Source organism: Cololabis saira, chromosome 13 (assembly GCF_033807715.1).
Source record: "Cololabis saira isolate AMF1-May2022 chromosome 13, fColSai1.1, whole genome shotgun sequence".
Classification (NCBI taxonomy): domain Eukaryota; kingdom Metazoa; phylum Chordata; class Actinopteri; order Beloniformes; family Belonidae; genus Cololabis; species Cololabis saira.
This window is the reverse complement of record NC_084599.1, coordinates 17,587,632-17,608,153: the sequence shown is the minus strand read 5'-3', so window position 1 is coordinate 17,608,153 and position 20,522 is coordinate 17,587,632. Positions and strand designations below refer to the sequence as shown.

At 42.1% G+C, this 20,522-nt stretch overlaps 1 protein-coding gene across 1 annotated transcript in view; it reads right to left on the bottom strand.

Annotated features, from left to right (window-relative positions):
* Window positions 1-20,522, bottom strand: part of dab1a (DAB adaptor protein 1a) — a 127,190-nt gene that overhangs the window by 84,624 nt on the left and 22,044 nt on the right. The gene's annotated exons all lie outside the window — the stretch shown is intronic.

Here is a 20,522-nt window from a genome sequence, read left to right as displayed (position 1 = left end):
TTTCCTGAGGTTCTGTAGTTCTGAAGTGCCTCCGCTATCCTCTTTACAGACGTATACAAATCCATAGCGCAGAAGTGGTTTGTTTGCAACATCCAACATTGTGCAAACCACTAAACACTTTTTGAAGGCCTGGCATCTAGCAACACGACTAACATATTTAGCATCTTAAATGATTTCAGGTTTCCTGTATAGCTACTTTCAAAATAAATGCCACTAGAGCCTCAAAAAAAGAATATTCTGATATCAGGATTTTCAAAGATAAGGTAGACATCCATTGTTTTGTGTATTCTTATTTTCTTTTTATCTTGGTATGTTTAGTTTTCTGCAACACCTGCAAATTACATGCTGTCCAGCATATTGCAATTTTTTACAGCACTATTAAAATGTGGAAAATATAATTTAATACAATGTGCGCCTACCCATAAACACACAACGCTCTCATTCATTAACTGGCTGTGAATGTCACCAGCTGTGACCTGCAGCGCTGCGGCAACGCTCAACCGCCGATGTCTATGAAGTACCCTTGTAATACCACAAACAACCAATCAAATGTACTCCCATTCACGGCATAAGTAAGCCACAGATTTTGGAAAAGTCCCCCCCCCCCATGTACAGTTTCACAAGCTACTGTACCTCTAGCTGTGTAAGCACAATTTGGTTGGCTGATGCTTGTGTCAATGTATGACAAGTTGAACATTCCCCAACTTTTGACAGAGGCAACACCGCCACTACACATGAGCCCACAATTCAATTCAGCAACACTTGACGTCACCCTATTGAAAGTGAACGGACAACGGTTCACCAGCTCACCTGAACATATAGTTCACCTCCCACCAGCCAGCAGACATTATGGTTCATGGGAACCACTGCAATATGTAATTTAGAGCTGCTCTGGATGCTCTATGTCACTTCCTGCCTGCCTAAATGACTAGAAGGAACCATGAGTGGAGGCCTCGTCAGGAAAAGGTAAACATACATACACGCAGATAACACTTACCCGCCCACAACCTGCTGTCAGAAATAGGGTACCCCACAAGATGACAGACTCGTGTGCAGAACAGAATTTAACACAAAAACAGGCACACACACATCATCTTCACCTAACCTATTTACAGACTCAGGGCTGTAGATATCAAAGCCGCTCTGTGTCTTTGGGGAATTCCTCCTTTCTCATGTTTTAAGGGGAAAGAGATGAAAACGAATCTCGTTTCCCCTGCTCCTCCCCTGTGTATGTGAATGTGTGTGTGCGCGTGCCTCCTCTGCCTTGTTAATGTGCTAAAATGTAAATTGGTCCTGTTCAACAATGTGTGCAAGGCTGTGGTTTTTATACAGAGAGGAAACAGTGGCTTTGCTGACAGATTGTGGATCTGCCTTTATTAATAAACCCACACTCTTATTCCAGCACTGTCTGTTAGTCTGATCTCCTGCTGACTTTTTCAACCCTGCACCACTCATCATGGCTATAACTTATGCAAAACACATTTTTTTAAGCTCCAAGATTACATTCAGGGTGTAAGTGATAATCTCATTCAGCTATGCCTTTTATCCTACTCCTCTCTGACATGTATCAGTTCTGATGGTCTTCACTCAGTCATATCTGCTATATGTTGCGTCTCTTCCTCAATACAAAGCATGATGTGGAGATTGAACAATGGAGATGTCCCCTCCAGGAATTGTTCAGTGATTTGTGGTTGCTGGCAGTGAACAGAAATGAGCAAATGCAAGCGATATGGTAATGGATTTTCAAGACTCACAGAGGACGGTACAAGTAAACAGCAGACCATGTGACCACCATTTACTCGACCCTTCAGATACCAATGGATTTGTATTCATTTTTACAGGGTGTTTGACTGATTTAATTTTATGCTTCAGCAACAAACGAATGTATAAATACATTTTGTATAGCCCAAATAAAGAGGCACACAACACAAGATGTCTGTAGATGTATTCAAAAAGAAGAAGTACACCGAGGGTGGGGGGGACTGCTCAGTGTTTGGCCTTTCTTAGAGCATCTCTTTTTCTTTTTTTTTTATCTAGAAGAGCATCATCACTGCACTACAGTCCACTATGTTGTTGGCCTGGTGAAAATGGCAACTCCCCATGATTGAGAGCCTGCAAAGCCCCTCTGGACCCCATCAGCATTACCTGAAGTGAGCAATGGATTTGTTGCATCTGTGGAGCTGTAGAGAAGAGAGGAGCACTGACGCATAAAAGCAGAGTCAGAGCCTGCCCAAGCATTAGACTGAGACTTAATGAGGGATTCAATCATCAATTATTCAAAACACTTAATCATAATGTTGCAGCGTGCTGTTGCACAAACACATACGTGCACACAGACACACACAAAGATGTAGGGCAGTTTGTCAAATTGTGTCTCTAAAGAAACGCATACACATAGAAACAAAGTGAAATAAAATTTCATCAGTAACTAATAAGCAGTCATCTTTTTAAGACCTCAGGCTTCTGTTTAAAATACAAGCGGGGTTTCTGGAGAACCAAAACTGTCCATGAGAACCATTATTTTCCAGAAAATAAAGATAGGAAACAGAAACCTGTCTGATAGGTTTTAAAAACAGCCTTTAAAAAAGTGTGTGTCTTTAAAAGGTCAGTGCAATGCTCATGTATTGTCAGGAGCAGATCTTATGTTTATAATGTATAAGTTATGTTTATATTACATCCCTATGAATGCCAGGACCTGAGGATTTTGCTGGGGCTTTCCTTTAATCATTCATGTATTTGAAAATAAATTAGCAGAAAATTCAGACGACAGGGAAATGTGGTTTTACCACAGACTAACTCTTAATGCAAGGTTGCCCCATTAAGTAAAGCCTCTTACTGTGTAATGGGTTTACATGTAGTTTGATGTGTTGATGAACACGAAAGCAGCATTAAGCTGTGAAATATTCTCTGAGCCAGCCATTTAAGCTCACTATCATGTTAATAATTTTCATCTTAAAAAATAAATAATAATTTGGGAACAGGTGCTTGGTTAATGTGGTAGGAGCATCAGCAGGAGAGTAACTCCATTGTTTAAGTGGAGTTGTAGCAAATGCTTAGTGAGCATTATCTACAGTAGACAGCAGTCAGAATGCTCTAGGGCTAGAGAATCAGGAAGGATTTATACTATACTCAGGAGGGGACCAAGAAGAGTACATTTTTCCCCCTAAAGCAACTCAAACCTTAAACATTTCACAGTGATTTAAACAAATCTTAAATTGTGAATTTTGACATCACTTTTGCATCAGACACAGAGCATAAAACAAGGGATGCATTTGGGTTCACTTTTTCTTCACTTTCTTAAAATTATGATCAAGAAGTCCAATTAAATAATAAGGGCACAAAAAAGGAAAAAAGGCTCTTTAACAGTTTTTCTTAAGTTGAATTTCTGTTAACGTTATAAACATTGTCTTTTCAAACAGAAAATAAAAGATTGTATGATGGACTCACGATTTTAGCATCACAACCCTAAAATTTATCATTAAAATAATATAAGATGACTTTCTGCATTGTTTTATATGTTTTTTATTTAATCAATTCATAAGAGTAGGAAAACCGGATGGATATAAAGTGTAGTTATGGAATATTGGAGAAGGGGGAGGATTATATAGATGTATTCATTTTGTGTACATTCAGTTAAAACAGATTCATTTATTTATATAAATTTATTTACAAGGGATTATGTATGTTCCAAATGTGTGTGTATGCATGTGTATATATGTATATTTATTTGTATATAGATGCATAGACTCATACTATAGTTAACGTTGTTATACAATAGTTTTGACATGTCTGTAATGAATCCATCCATCCATCCATCCATCCATCCATCCATCCATCCATCCATCCATCCATCCATCTTCTTCCACTTATCCGTTACCGGGTCATGGGGGCAGCAGTCTCAACAGAGATACCCAGACTTCCTTCACCCCAGACACTTCCTCCAGCCCCTTCCTTGGGGGAGTCCGAGACGTTCCCAGGCCAGCCGAGAGACATAGTATCTCCAGCGTGTCCTGGGTCTTCCCGGAGTCTCCTCCCGGTGGGACATGCCTAGAACACCTCCCTAGGGAGGCGTCCAGGAGGCATCCGGTACAGATGCCCAAGCCACCTCAGCTGACTCCTCTCAATGTGAAGGAGCAGCGGCTCGACTCCGAGCTCCTCCCGAGTGACTGAGGTTCTCACCCTATCTCTAACAAAGCGTACAGCCACCCTGAGAAGGATACTCATCTTGGCTGCTTGTATTTGCGATCTTGTCACTACCCAAAGTTCATAACCATAGGTGAGGGTAGGTGCTTAGATTGACCAGTAAATCGAAAGCTTCGCCTTTCGACTCAGTTCCTTCTTCACCACAATAGTCCTGTACACTGACCACATAAGTGGGGAGGCTGCATTAATCCATCTGTCAATCTCACGCTCCCATCTTTCACTCACTCATGAACAACACCCCAAGATATTTAAACTCCTCCACTTAAGGCAGGACCTCTCCACCTACCCAGAGAGGGCACAACACCCTTTTCTGGTGGAGAACCATGGCCTCGGATTTGCAGGTGCTGATTCTCTTCCCAGCCGCTTCACACTCGGCTGCAACAAGACAACATCATCTGCAAAAAGTGGAGATGAAATCCGGTGGTTCCCAAACTGGATCCTCTCCGGCCCCTGGCTACGCCTAGAAATTTTATCCATAAAAATTGGCAAGGGCAGCCTTGCCAACATGCAGTGGGAACAAAGCTGACTTACTGCCGGCAATGCAAACCAAACACCTGCTCCGATCATACAGAGACCGAACAGCCCTTAGCAGAGTGTCCCGGACCCCATTCTCATGGAGCACCCTCCACAGAATGCCACGATGGACACGATGGACACGAGAAGGCATTTGCCTTCTCCAGATCCACAAAGTCCATGTGGATTGGTTGGGAAAATTCCCATGAACCCTCAAGCACAATGGAGGATATAGCGGTGCTCCAGTGTTCCTCTTGAATCTGAGTTTCGAGTAGAGGCCGAATTCTCCTCTCTAGTACCTCTGGCGTAGACTTTCCCGGGGAGGCTGAGAAGTGTGACCCCCCTATAGTTGGAACACATTCTCCGGCCTCCCTTTTTAAAATGAGGAACCACCACCCCGGCTTGCCACTCCAGCGGCACTGTCCCCAAGTAGAGGTCAACAGTTCCCCACCCGCACTGTAAACAGTGTTGTCAGAGTACTGCTTCCCTTTTCTGAGGCGCCGGACAGTTTTGGAGCCTGTGCATAGAAGAACACTTCATAAAATTAAGAAGATCTTGGACGATATCCTCTACACAACACAGTAATTCACCAACAGTGTCTTCAGTCAGAGACTTCTTCAGATGTGCTGCAACACAGACCGTTACAGGAGATCCTTTCTACCCACAGCAATAAACCTCTAAAATGATTATTTGAAAAGAATTAAATCATGACTACTGCAACAATTAACTTCCCTTTGGGGATTTATAAAGTACTTTCAATTGAGTGTGAAAAAACCTCTAGCTGGTCCAACATTCGTAATAATTTCATACTGGACTCTATTCATTCGCTCCCAGACTAGAAATTTTAACCGTTTTGGCTAAAATACAAAGCCTCTACTGACCAAGTTTGTGCTTGAAATAGTTTCTAAAATTAGAATGAGAAGAAGGCCCTTCAACTACCTGGCTCTTGAGAGTGGGAGGTAGACACACCCTCTACTTTGAGATAAATCAAAAGTATTTAAGCCCACTTTTCTGCAGGGAGACTTCCTATATTGAAATGAACACATTCTATTCTCATGTCTTTCATTTCCCCCGATATCTGTAACCATATCTTTCCGTAAGTCAGCCTCAGTCGACATGGTAATCTGGTGATGGACACCCTGGGTGAGAGAGGCTGCAAAGCTGGAAGGAGTATTATAGGACTGGGTTAACCTTCAGAGCCCCAAGGCAGCTAAGAGGTCCCAGCGGTTGCTGAGGCATAAAACTGTCACTATTGGTTTTGGTGAGGACCCAAACGCAGGAGAGCAGGAGGCAGGAGTTCACAAAGCAGGATTTATTGAACCAAAAACAAACCAAAAGCGCTGCTGACCAGGTTCAAAAAATGGACCGGGGAACACGAACAGGAAAACTGGCGATGAGAACATGGAGGGAGCCAACAGTACGGACCAGCAGGGAGCAGGGGAAAGACAAGACTAGATATACACAAGGGATAACGAGACACAGGTGCAGACAATCAGGGCAGATGGTACACAGGAGGGACAGAACTGAAACTCAAACTGGCGGAAATGTCAAAACCCTCTTAATGCAAGGTTGCCCCATTAAGTAATGGGACAACATGTCGGGGGGGACAACTCTACTCAGTCCCCCCCGACATGTCTTCCAAAGAGGAGTCTGAGGTCGCTGAGGTGATTAAATAGGTCACGAGATGGGGTGAGAAGTTCAGTCACCCAGAAAGAACTTTTCCACTAGTACCTACTCAGCCCGACTCGGCTCGCCTCCACTCGGTTTGGTGCTTTCCCAATAGGGGTCTACCCGTGCCGAGTAGATACTTTTTCTGTAACTACTCTTCCGAGGTTCTAAGCGGGCGTCATCCCACTACAGGCCACTTGTTCATTTTATTCGACATGCATGTTCATATGTTCATAAACCTGGTGGCTAAGGAGAGAATTAGAAAGGGATCTAGATGGGCAATAAGGAACGACAAGGTCTACCAGGAGCTCTGTCACTTCATAACTGCTCACAGCTACCAACAGACTTTTCAGCAGCGCCGAGACAAACTAAAAAAAAATTAAAAAGCGTTGGTGCTTGAAGCTTCCCTCACTCTCATTTTTTAACGTGATATCGAACACAAGCCATAGACCCAGTAGCACATCTATCCACTACTCCATGTTCGACATCTTTAGTGTTGTTGTCTTCTTCTTTTAGATCACACAATCATATACGTCACAGCAGCTTTGCACCAACCCGCCTACTTATGCTCCAGGTGCTGAATTGTTATGGCAAAGAAACCAGGCCAGTTGAGTCGAGCCAAGCTGAGATGAGTACAGCCGAGTAGGTATTAGTGGAAAAGTGCCAGTAGAGTAGCATCACTGTTCTTCCACATCAATAGGAGTCAATTGATGTGGTTTGGGCATCTGGTGAGGATGCCTCCTTCTGTTGGTGTTTCGGGTATGTCCAACTGGGAGGAGCACCAGAAGCAGACCCAGGACACGGTGGGAATTTATGTCTCTCTGCTGGCCTTGAACACCACAGTATTCCCCTAGAAGAGCTGGAAAAGGTGGCCAGGGAGACGGAGGTATGAGCATCTCTGCTTAGGCTGCTGCCCCCACAAGCCAATCTTGGATAAGGAGAAGTAATTGGATGAATGGATGGATGCATGGACATCTCACGATTTCAAATAGTCTCTTCAGTCATTCACAATCCAACACAAACAAATTTCTACCAGAGTGAAAAACAACTGTGTTTGGTCTGTTTTGTTCTGCGGCTTTGATGTAGCAGACCGTCGGCTTAACAACAACAGCAGCTTATGTACAGATGCTTACAGTAAATAAAGTAACACACAGTAGCCTCATATTCCTCTTGTGTCCTAGTAGAACGTGTAAAAAGGGCTACCACAGTAACAATTTTGATAAGGGAACGTCAGCAAGTACACACAGATCTGATATACTACCTTGCAATAAAGAGTCAAATGTAAACGGTCAGTCGGGAAGATCAGATTTGTCTCTCTCTCTCTCTCTCTCATATATATATATATATATGAGAGAGAGACAAATCTATATATATATATATAACGCCAACAATTTTTTTAAGACACGATTAACACGCAGGATAAAAAAAAAAAAACGCGCATTATATCATTTCTGGCGGTCGACGGCATCCGTAGCTTCAGGAAAAGTATTGTAGCGACCCTGATATGGGAGAGTTATAAAGTTGGGGAGATCAGCCTGTAGTCTCTTGTCTCTCTGCCTGTCACAGGACTGCATGTGGTGTCATGAAGGGTGCGTGCCGGTGGTGGGCAGGGCGAGGGGGGGAGGGCTGAGCCCCTAGTTTCTTCTTCATGGGTCCTAATTGAAGTTGTTGGGGAATCAGCCCGGGAAATGAGAGTTCTAGTCTGCCATGCTCTTTGTTTATGGCTGTAAACCTGTTCGTTACCTTCCTGGCAATAAAGTGGCTAGTGGAAGAGAAGAGCCCGGCTCTGCCTGGTCTGTGAAATGTTACAGTATGGTGGACTTTTTTGAAAAGCCAGGAAAGATGGAGAATGAAAAGGGACTTTTGAACGGCAAGTTCACTTTCAAAAAGATGCAGATGGTTTGCAGGACAAGACTTAAAGTTATTTGCATGTACAGTCGATTTGAAATGAATTACCATCGAAGCACGTCGAGTCTCAAATACTTGCAGCCAAACACACGACCAATGCAGAGAGCGCAGCACGCCCCCCCCCCCTCGTCAAAAGCAGACAACGCTGGATAGCAGCTTGGGAGAGTATTTTTTTAGCCTTTTATATTTTCCTCCATATGAGATTAGACATAATTACATGGAAAAATCCACCAACCAATGCACTTCTTGTATAATGTTTGTGATGCATATGGTTCATTGTTTTACATTGAGCTGCTTAACAAAACAAGGAATCTTAAGTTAGTCTTTACAAGTGTAAAGTTGGGGACTACATTGTGTTTGTATTTATGAAGGAATGTTACATTCAGGTCAAAACCTTTTTTTGTGGAAAGTTGAATACACATTGGCATAAAGCAAGCATATTTGCCCTTTCTCATGTTGTTAACAGTATTAAAAGCATAAAAAATACCTAAAGGTAATTTAGAACAGCAAAAAATGTGTGATTAATACGCGATTAATCGCAAGTTAACTATGGACAACATGCGATTAATTGCGATTAAAAAAATTAATCGTTTGACAGCCCTAATATATACATATATTTGCTGGTGTGAATAGGATAATTCTGTTCTGTTCCATGACCAAATTGCAGCCCAACACTAGCTGTTAGAGAGATGTCCAAGTCCTGTGGTTGCAACAGAAGCCTAAATTATCACCCTTCCACCTCCATGCTTGACAGTTGGTATGTCATATTGGTGCTGATATTCAGTGTTTTCTTTTAATAACTGTACTGTGCACTATAGCCAAACATCTCCTCTTTGGTTTTGTGTGTTCACCTTTTCCAGAACTGAGGTGATTTGATCAAATGCAACTTTGCAAACCCAACACATGTTGTCATGTCTGTTTTAGAGAGGGTTTCTCCTAATAGTGCATTCAACCTAGCCATATTTTATTTTGTTAATGCACTTTAATAGATTTTAACCACTGAACATGCTTACCAAGGTCTGCAGAGACTGAGATGTAACTTTGTTTTTTTTGCAATTTCTCTGAGCATTGCATTGTCTGATTGCTTGGATGCCTCCTCTTTCTAAGATTGGCAACTGACTTGAATCTGTTTGACTTGTGAACCATCTGTCTCACTGTAAAATAATGGACATCAAATTATTTTAAAATGTCCCTTTCCAGATTCACAGACTGCAATATTTTCTTTATGAGAACAAATATCTTTTCTCCCTGGCAAAGTGTTAAAACACACCTGAAAGAGCCAGACCAGCAAGGAGTATAGGTGCTCCTTCTCAGCAACGGTTATGTCCTCAACTTTAAAACTGTAATGGATGACATTATAATGTTTTGAATAGCAACTACTATAGGCCAGGATCTGTCTGAGTCCGAGGGGCACACTCATGGGGGATGAGAGGGCATTATGGAAGTATTCCAGCCTGTGAGCTCATGCCATTCCATAGTTTAACTTGGTGCCATAGTAGCAAGTTAAAAAGAAAATCAACGTTATGACTAAACTATGAATTTGAATTACCTGGTAACAATGATGTATTGTGAAGTGCACACAAGAAATGTTAGAGTTGCTTCAGGTATACAGTATCAGCTGTAATGATTTTGCTTATATTTCCTTCTTGCGTGTGGTGTTTGTAGCAGCTTATGTACAGCTGTAAAGTAGAAACTGGAGCAGTTTTGCTCACTTTCAGCAAATGCTTTTGACAAGGAAAGGACAGACAAGATAGACCGGGTCTTGATGGGAACACGGAATAAAATTGAAAGACTTAAAGAAGCAAAGGATGCTCCAGGGCTAAAACTTAAACAGTGACAAACCTCTCAGGTAGCAAGCTGCTGGCAATCCCTGGCTACAGTAAATAGCTCACTCACTGTGACTTAAAAACAGGCTAAAAAGCTACAAACTCTGTCAATGTGCCTGTGCTGCATGGGGAGGGAACAGATCCTCAACATCGTTTTCACTGATCCCACATGTGTACTTTCAATGTGCCCCTACAACCTTTTGGGAAATTTTCTGTCCACTGGCCTGTTTTCATTCATGCTGCCTCCTGCCACTAGTGGCCATCACTCAGTCACAGTTTCAGCATCCTGCCTGTAGGTCTGTTCACCCTTGTATACTGTCACAGTTGCTTACCCTTCCAGTTAAAACCAAGGCAGACAAAATCAATCTTTCCTGAAAGTCCATGTTTAATAAGGCCATGTTGTTTCTTATAGAGTCTGACAACATGATCAGCCTTCGCACCACTTCCTAAGGGAAAGGCTACACCTTCAATGTCCAGTCTAGTAAGCTGTAATTTCCAACCTTTTACTTTGTTTGCTGTACTTGTCTGTCTATCTGTCATTCCCCTACACAAACAGACAATCATTCGGCACAAGGTGTGTTGTACGAAGTTAGTAACCACAATCACCCATGGGCCGTCATATTCAGGATGCAATTTACATAACTTCTATTTTTAATTTCAATTCACGCAAACATGTCCAGCTGCCCCAAATATACAGTACACCCACACACAAAATGGTAGCGTGCAAAAATCTTGCACAACTTCCTGGAGATGAAACTCTTCTGCCAGTTCTTGAAATAAACCCTTTTAGCACCCCATGGTCTGTTGGACTGCTGCTCTGTCAGAACTCTCTGAGAGAGTGGAAGGGATATTGGCATTCACTTCCCCACGGGGCTCCAAGTCAATACCAGCCTCCTAAAACTCCAAAAATGCTGTGTGTGTGTCTGAGCGTGAGTACTTGTATGTGTGTATATGTGAGATGAAGAGAGAGGTAGAAGAGGGAACAGTGATGAAGGTCAATAACAATTTTTGCATCCATATACAAACATTCTCACTTATATTAGAAGAAAATTAGTTATCCATGAACTTGTGTGTAATGTGTCCTGGTATCAGTAACACACGATGGCAAAAAAAATCCATGCTTGTGTGTTTCTTTGTTTGTACGTGTACGTATCATGATGTATGTAATCCTGGTGTCCTAAAGCAGTTCAACCCTGTAAAGGTCCAGTCACTCAGCGTCATCCATCATAGTGTAGCTGCTAATGATTCTTACACATACAGCTGCACACTGGCTAGGAAACCAGGGGAAACCAGGTGTAAGGAAAGGTGAGAATGAAAAAGAGGGCAAGGAGGAGTAGAGAGCTGGAGAGAAAAATAGTTTTGGGGGATATGTAAAGCAAGCAATGAAAATACACAACACAGCAGAAAACTTCACTAATATTATAGTAATAAAAGTTAGGTTTCATAAAGATCACCGTCATACCAATGAGCTGAATTAGCATTTGTGCTGGAGAGAGAGAAAGGGCTGGAGGCAGTGGGTGGGGGGGTGGAAGTGTAGCTTGAGAGGGCTGAAACATTAGGCAACTAGCATGAAAAGGGAGGGAAATGTACCGTCACAGGCTGTGTGGAACTTTCTGCGTGACTGAAATAGGCAATCTGATTATCATTTTGTCTCTTTCCCCCAAACACACATTGAAACACAGCAACACATATTTGAAGAGTAAACCTACAGCTGCTAAATGCTACTTGTTTAATACACCTCTGGGCACTTCTAGGCATTGTGTTTTACCTTCAATGGTCGCTTTAAAAAAGTGTTTCTTCTCTCTGTAAAATAGAGAGGATAAAATTGTGACAGAAAAGTATATATACTGTAGCCTGATAGGTAAGACCCACATCTAGAAAGATGTAGGGTCTAAAAATGACCTGTAGAACCTCCTGATCCAAGGAGCGGCACCAACAGTTGTTTATTGCATGCAGTTGGAGTAACGAGTAACGAAGAAAATGAGTCAACCGGAGAGTGTGCTGTGTGAAAAAAGAAATTCAACTTTTGGTGGCAAAACAGCAAACATTTCTACCCTGCAAAGGAATGATTCTAGTGTGGTCTCTTATTCAATTTTCAAAGAAAAAAATCAGACCCTTCAACTGTCTATGCCAAAGCCGATTCAAACGGCTGTTAATCCTCAGAAGCAGCCTTCCACACTGTTTACATCCAGATTACACCCCAGTTCTGTTGTCATAAGGTTAAGCCTGCCCAGAAAGTCTCTCTGCAAGGATAGACTGATTTGATTGGCTCCTTTTTGGGAGCTTTTGGTCATAGTTAATGAGCTCCCACAGATGGTAGCAAAACGTACCTGCAAAGAAAATTTGAATTTGATTTCCGGCATATATAAATACTGTATAAGGAAAGCATTTTTGCTATAGTCTCTTGTGCTAACCTAGAAAATATTCCCAGGGGAAAAAATAAGCTTTTTTTTTAATCTCCCTGCTATCATGTGGTTAAACATGAAAAAAACATTTAATTCACATTCGGTTTTCACAACAGCTGTGACTGTATGACACAGAAAATGTTTTGCTGTGAAAATAATGTTTTTAAGGGAAAAGGTCCCCGTATTCAGACTCCAAGGATTATTTCCCTTATTTATATACAAGACAAGAAAAAAACGATGAAGTCAAAACATTTTTTTAAGTCAATTTATACAGAGCATTTTAAGAACTTCCATTCTTATAAAGCTAAGATGAAAAATTGATTGAAACACAACATCATATTTTTTGAGTTCAATGAGCTGTACAGACAGCTAAACTGTATCTTTGCAAGAAGGGAAACACATTTCTGTCAGAGATGTAATAAATGCCAGTGAAAAGCATTTCCCTTTTGAGAGACATTATGGAAAAACAGGTTTTTCAGACTAACTTCAGCTGTTTCCTAAATCAGCTAGATTGGACAAAAGAGCTACAGCGAGAGAAAAGGCTGAGTCTCTAACTTCCTTCACATTTTATACCATCATCTCATATCTTCCCTTCCTCAAGCAAGATGAAGACCATCTGGGGTTATAATTTAACTTCTACCAGCAAAAGGAGAATTGTGAAAGATATGCTAATATACAGGAGATTAAGATCTGTAGCTGGAAGCATCTTCCCCACTGACTGCACAGACACACATATGCACACACATCCACACAATAAAAGCCCTTTATTCAATGATTACAGGGGCCCAAATGATTATGGTAGATATTAGGAGCAGAAAGGGCTTTGGAGGAAGTTAAGGTTTCATTAATGAGGAACATTCAATGAGGAGGCTTACAGTACTTCTCATGTTGAGTTGGAAGAAAAAAAGATGTGGATGTGTCTGAATGTGTTTAATGACACTACTCCGAATAAGGCCACTGCTGTCTGCTAAAGAAAAAAAGAACAAAGGTGCAGAAATCCGTGTTTTCTGCACCTTTGTTCCGTGTCTTCCATCATTACCACACAAAAGAAAAAAAAATCCTCCATCTCTTTTAACAATCTACCCTTGAAAAAATATTATTCCCCCTTTCCTTTGTCACGTCCCCGGTGTGTTTCTCCCTCTGTCTGATTGCTCATCCTTCTTCATTGCTCTGCCCGCCTCGCTCCCAGAGCTTCCCATCTGTACAGTAACAGGTGCGCTGTGTATATGACTGATGTGTTTGTTACCTGTAGCGCTGCCTGAAGCCCCAGCCTGCATGGAAAATAGCTGCCTCTACCTACCTGCCTCCTGACCTACTAGCAACTGCTCTGCTTTTGGTCTCCTCCCCCTTGCGACGCCTTCAGATGGCAGCAGAATGAGGAAGAGACCCTGAGAGTACTGCTGCAATGTGTTAGGGAAGCAGCAGCAAGCTGTCAGGCATTTGTATATGCGTTAGAATAAACCTTTGCGGTGGCGGTACTTTCAATTTGGCTAATTAGTCTCACCGGTATTCGAGTGTTCATATGCATATGAGCCCATGTGTGTGTGTGTGTGTGTGTGTGTGTGTGTGTGTGTGCGTACCGAGCAGCTCATCTTATTAGTCTCACAGGTGAGTGATTAAATGCTATGCAACACCTGGAAGTGTTCCTCCTATGCACCACCCCCCTAATTCTGTTGCTGGAAATACTCACAACTACCTTGAGAACTCCCCTGGACCACCAGCACCACAGCTCTCTTAGCTTCAGTACTACAGACGAGCCACGTTCCACCGAGAAAGGCTATGAAAAGTGGGCAAAATGCACAGCTTGTACACAAAAGCACGACTAGGAGAATGAGACAGTCATGACGGACAAAAGGGATTTTGTTCATCATTGCACTATATTGCTAAAAACTGCCTAGTTCTGTGACAAACAATGTTTTGACACCTTAATTCATTTGCTATGATCTGAATCACATGATTACTTTATAAACCTCTTTTCCGCTTGGTTTTGCTTCTTCTCACACAGAGAAAAAATCCAAGTGTACCTAAATGCATCGCTACACAGCACACAAGCATGTCCTCCCTTCTCGTTGGTCAGAATAAAACTTAACTATGGAGTCGCCAACAGTGCACAGTCAAATCAGTAGGGGAGGTTGGAGACATTAGTTATACAGAGCTGTGAAATACCTGTTTAAACTCAGTGTTAATGACGTAGAAACTAAAGTCTATGCATAATTCAATGACCCATCTAATGCAATGCTTGGCTTTTGGTTTTATTTTGGTTCATTCTGGATTCTCAGTGACCACAGCAGTTTGCCAAATTGAGACCACCTTTTTTTTTTGTGGGACGGGGGGTTTCTGTATGGGTGTTTTGGTCCACACCAACATGCAATTACACAACTTATCGAAAATAACAAAATGCATTGCATTCAAGCAGGGAAAAGAAACCTTGAGGTTTGTATCAAGCAAGTAAAAGCCTGAAAGCCTTTTTACGTAATGGCGGAATTATGTGTAATTAAAAAAACCCTCAGTCATCTTTTGGTAATAGATTGCCTAAACCAAAGTCATTTTAACTTTAAATAGTATTTGTACAAAGAGTTTTTTTGTACAGGAATGTCCTTCTGTTCGCTTTGTCAGCATTTTGAGTCCATACTTATCAACTGCCAAATGTTGGATAGACCATTGTCAATAAAAGCTCAATGAGGACTTAAAAATAACAGTTCACTCTGAAGTGTCTATTTATCCTTTGGGCAAAGGTGAGTGTCGATGCTGCTGAAAGTGTAAAGTGTAATGCAAAGGGTAATGCAGTACTTTTTCAGTTCAAGTCATTTTGTTCCATGATGAAAGGTTACACAGAAATAGAAAAATGTAGTTTCAGCTTCAAGAGCTGGATTCCTACTTTTTTGTCTTTCTTTTTGATTATTCTTTGTTTTTGCAGTGTAGGAAACTTTAACGACAGCATGATAGCAGAGACATATAAACCAAAACCTTTATACTGGTGTCTCAATGATTACCTCCAAAATGATCATGGCTCTTGTAAAATATCCAGTAAACTTGTTGACTGTGGCTCAGGATGTAGTTGAAAAGATCAGTCTTTTCACTTCCAGCCCTGCCCGTCCAATTGTCATGAGGCGCGTTTCCACTAGCAGGAGTTCAGGGTTAATCTGCCCACCGTCTCCTCTGCCCCTTCATCCTGCGTGTTTCCAGATTGAAAAAAATAGCACTGCCGACCAACAGGTGGCAGTAATGTGGAATTTCTTTCAATTCACAAACACAACAAACAACAGATGACACTTGTATTTTTTTTAAACATACACTAGCGATTGAGATTAAAAGAACCGCCCCACGCCAGACTTCTATGTTGGTGTAATATGACAAAGAGACCTGAACTGACTCGTCAGTCAATCCATCGTTTTTTCATGTACAGTACTCTCTAACTGCATCAAATATCATCTTAGCCAAATGTCTCTGGTAAAAATACTTCATTTGTGGTCACATGATTTAAGTTCACGTGAGAGGGCTGAACATAATTCCCTGCTTTTTGAATACCCAATCAGCAGAGACCACCCACCAGGTAGCCCATCATGCAGGAAAAACAGCCCTCTCCTATTACAGGGCAGTTTTTTTGCCTCGTACAGGGTCCTAAAAGCCACATTACAGGGCCGTTCCTGGTAATGGAAACATGCGCACACGGCCCCGCCCCGAAACATCTACCCAGAAGTTCTGCTCGTAGAAACACGACTAAAGAGTCCTTAAGGACAATGCTGCCCTCCAACTGATCTCAGTGGTTAGATATTAAGTTGTGCTTTAGCTCACAACAAGCTGTGTGTGTATATTTGGAGAATGCTATCCTAATTGTAAAGGGAATTGTGCAATATACTTTAAATCGAGGTCCTTATGAGTATTTGGAATAGAGGCTTATAAAGGCTTATAACCAATATATTCATTCATTCATTATCTTACCCGCTTTATCCCTTACGGGGTCACGGGGGTCTGCTGGAGCCTATCCCAGCTCATTTTAGGTGAGAGGCAGGGGTTACACCCTGGACAGGTCACCAGTCCATCACAGGGCCAGAGCCCACCAATATATTGTGGTAGCAAAACATGGTGACATCAGGGTATACATTAAAAGACTTAGAAGTGTTCTAATTTTTCTAGCAGGCTGGTTCACTTAGTTTACAGCAGTGGCGTAGCCAGAAAAGAGACTTTGGGTGAGCACCAGCAAAGACTGGGTGTGCCAAATTTTTTTTCAACAAAACTAGACGTTACACCTCCACAAACATTCAAAAGCATGTATATCCAACATTATTAACAGTGCAAAACATATCCACATGTTGTGTGTGCTCTAAATATATAATAATTATAATAATATATATAATATAATAATAAGTAATATAATAACCGCACTTTATGCATGTCCTAAAAAAAAAACATCACAAAAACATAACCACACACACACATTGCTGCCCAATGAAGCAAACATAGTGAAATATAACACTCATGCACTCAGAGCCATAACGTATCCACATTACGCATGATCAACAAAGCTATTTAACCAATTCAATTTTCAATTCAATTCAATTCAATTCAATTCAATTCAATTTTATTTATATAGCGTCTAATACAACAGAGTTGTCTCTAGACGCTTTACAGAGACCCATACCCAGAACATGACCCCCGAGCAGTTATTACATAAACAATGGCAGGTAAAAACTCCCCTAGTGGGAGAAAAACCTTAAGCCAAACAGTGGCAAGGAAAAACTCCCCTTTAGGAGGGAAGAAACCTTGAGCAGGACCAGGCTCATCAGGGGGGACCCTCCTGCCGAGGGCCAGACTGGTGGGTCAGGGACGGCAACAGCACAGCAGGCAGGTGGAAGCAGCAACGGGATGACCGGGGGTGGGGACCGCAGGCCAGCACACAGCTCCCGAAGCTCCGGCCCAATCAGCAAGTCCCAGGTTGGGGTGCAGGGTCAGGAAAAGACTTGTGCTCCGTAATGCAAGCTACAAGCCACCCACGGCCACCTGCAGGACAAAAGAGAGAAAAGGGAGGAGAAGGGGGGGCCAGCAACGGGATGACCAGGGGTGGGGACCGCAGGCCAGCACGCAGCTCCCGAAGCTCCGGCCCAATCATCAAGTCCCAGGTTGGGGTGCAGGGTCGGGGAAAGGTTGAGAAGGGGCAGGGCCAGGGAGAGGAGTCTTGAGGGACGAACATTCTCCCCCGCCCAAAAGGGGCCGTTACCCTGCCCCCCTCACTCCCACACTGCAGGTTCCGGTGTCCGGCAAAGGATGCTGCAACATGGACAAAAGAGAGAAAAGGGAGGAGAAGGGGGGGCCAGCACAAGAAACCACAGGAGCGACTCTGACACACTAAAGTTTACACTACCTAGAGATTTACCAACACCAGCTAGAGGTTTACTAAACACTAACTATAGGCTTTACTAAACAGAAATGTTTTAAGTTTAGTTTTAAAGGTGGAGGTGGTGTCAGCCCCCTTAACCCAGATTGGAAGTTGGTTCCATAGTAGTGGCGCCTGATAGCAGAACACCCGCCCTCCAAATCTACATTTAGATACTCTAGGAACTACGAGTAAACCTGCACTCTGAGAACGGAGAGCTCTGACAGGAACATAAGGCACTATCAGGTCTTGCAAATAATGCAGAGCTAAGCCGTTTTGGGCTTTATACGCAAGTAATAAAATTTTAAATTGGATTCTGAATTTTACGGGTAACCAATGGAGCGACGCTAACACTGGAGAGACGTGGTCTCTCCTGCTAATTCCTGTCAGTACTCGTGCTGCTGCATTTTGGATCAGCTGGAGTCTATTCAGCAAATTACTTGGACATCCTGCTAACAACACATTACAGTAATCTAGTCTAGAAGATACAAACGCATGAACTAGTTTTTCTGCATCACTCTGTGAGAGGATTTTCCTAATCTTTGCAATATTACGGAGATGGAAAAAGGCTATTTTACAAACCTGATTGACATATGGTTTAAACGACAAATCCTGATCGAAAATAACACCAAGATTTCTCACAGTTGCACTGGAAGCCATCGCAACACCATCTAATCCCTTCCTAAGATGCTCTGGACCAAGAATGATAACCTCTGTTTTATCTGAATTTAGAAGCAGGAAATTTCTGGACATCCAGTCCTTGATGTCCCTAAGACATGCCTGAAGTTTAACTAACGGTTCTGTTTCATCCGGCTTCATAGACAAATAGAGCTGCGTATCATCAGCATAACAATGAAATTGTATGCCGTGATTCTGGATTATACTTCCCAACGGCTGCATGTATAAACTGAACAAGATTGGCCCTAGCACTGAACCCTGCGGAACACCATAACAGACCCTTGACTGTTCTGAAGAAACCTCATGTACATGAACAAACTGGAACCTGTCAGATAGGTATGATTTAAACCAACATAGAGCTGTCCCTTTAATCCCAACAACATGCTCTAACCTGTGCAGTAAAATGCCATGATCTATAGTGTCAAAAGCAGCACTGAGGTCCAGTAGAACCAGTATGGACACTAATCCCTTATCTGAGGCCATAAGGAGGTCATTCGTGACTCGAACAAGTGCTGTCTCTGTGCTATGATGCATTCTGAACCCTGACTGAAAGACTTCAAACAGATCATTTCTATACAAATAATCACATAACTGGCTTGAAACTGCCTTTTCCAGAATTTTAGACACAAATGGAAGGTTGGAAATTGGTCTATAACTAGCTAAGGTGTCTGGGTCAAGAGAAGGTTTTTTAAGTAAAGGTTTAATTACTGCGACTTTGAAAACCTGTGGTACATATCCTAAACTTAGGGATAAGTTAATTTGGTCCAGTATTGTCGTACCAATAAGAGAAAAAATATGTTTGAATAGTCGAGTCGGGATGGGGTCTAACATACATGTGGTTGACTTAGCTCTATTAACGAGTGAAGTCAGCTCAGGGAGGTCTATAGGATCAAAACAGTCTAGAGACAAGTCAGAGCCTAGGGAAGTCGCTAAAGCTGAAGAAACACCTACAACCGGCTGGTTGATTTCTTCTCTAATTCTCGCGATTTTACTGTTGAAGAAGCCCATAAAGTCCTCACTACTGAGAGCTGCAGGAATGCACGGCTCAACAGAGTTGTGACTCTTTGTCAGCCTGGCTACAGTGCTGAACAGAAAACGTGGGTTACTTTTGTTATCCTCTATCAACGTTGAATAATAAGCTGTTCTGGCTTTGCGAATGGCTTTTTTATATACTATTAGAATATCTTTCCATTCACGATGAGAGTCTACAGACCTACAAGAGTACCACTTCCTTTCCATTTTACGCACGTTTTGTTTCAACATGCGGATATCTGAATTATACCAGGGAGTTAAGCTCCTGTGGCTAGAAACCCTCCTTTTCAAAGGAGCAACTTCATCTAAAGCTGAATGCAACAAATCAGCAGTGTTACTAGCAAGGAAATCAACATCTGCAGAGGTAGAACCCAGGTCACTGGCCTCGACTACATCACTATTTCGCACTGTCGTAAGATAAGCAATGGCCTCCCTAAATTTAACAATAACTTCATCAGACAAACATCTGCTAAAATAATACCTCCTATTTTGCACTTCAACATCAACAAAATTAAATTCAAACGTTATTAAGTAATGGTCGGATAAAAGGGAGTTTACAGGTGACACCAACAGACCATCAGTTTCAACACCGTAGGTGAGAACGAGATCGAGAGTATGATTAAAACAGTGCGTCGGTTTATCCACTTTTTGTGAGATACCCATTGATTCTAGAAGAGAATCGAAGGCTAATTTAAGATTATCGCTTTCAACATCCATATGAATGTTAAAATCACCCACTATGATGAATTTATCTGTGCTGATCAATAATCCAGAAAGGAAATCTGAAAATTCAGACAAAAACTCCAGATACGCACCAGCAGGGGGCCGGTACACTACCACTAACACAACTGGCTTCTCTGATTTCCGGCTCGGAAATTTCAGACCAAGCATGAGGCTTTCAAATGTATTATAGTT